Consider the following 332-nt stretch of genomic DNA (forward strand, 5'->3'; position numbering starts at 1 on the left):
CAACAGATACTTGTATATGATATATAAGGTAATATATACCATCCTTTTTTATCTCTAAGTTCTTTTTTCCTTTTTTCCTCCTTTTTTTCTAAAGCTCTTGAAGTGTAAGAAAGCCCTTGAGGCCTTTTTTCTAATGAAGATGAAAAAGGATAAATTGCACAATATTGGGAGGTGTCTCACAAAGGACTCATAAAGATAGTGAAAGTACTTGGATGTATATATTGAGGAATGGTGACCAGACATTCAAAGCCTGTCTGGCCTAATTCATTGACAAAAATATTTTTCAGCAAAGAAAGCTTCATGTCATAGAACATATAAAGGTATATACTTTA

The 332-nt window shown here is 31.9% G+C and overlaps 1 protein-coding gene across 1 annotated transcript in view; it reads left to right on the plus strand.

The window, feature by feature from the left end:
• Nucleotides 1–332, plus strand: part of LOC119594190 (TELO2-interacting protein 1 homolog) — a gene marked incomplete in the record, with an annotated part of 11,250 nt that overhangs the window by 3,479 nt on the left and 7,439 nt on the right.

This window comes from Penaeus monodon, chromosome 33 (genome assembly GCF_015228065.2).
Source record: "Penaeus monodon isolate SGIC_2016 chromosome 33, NSTDA_Pmon_1, whole genome shotgun sequence".
NCBI lineage: Eukaryota > Metazoa > Arthropoda > Malacostraca > Decapoda > Penaeidae > Penaeus > Penaeus monodon.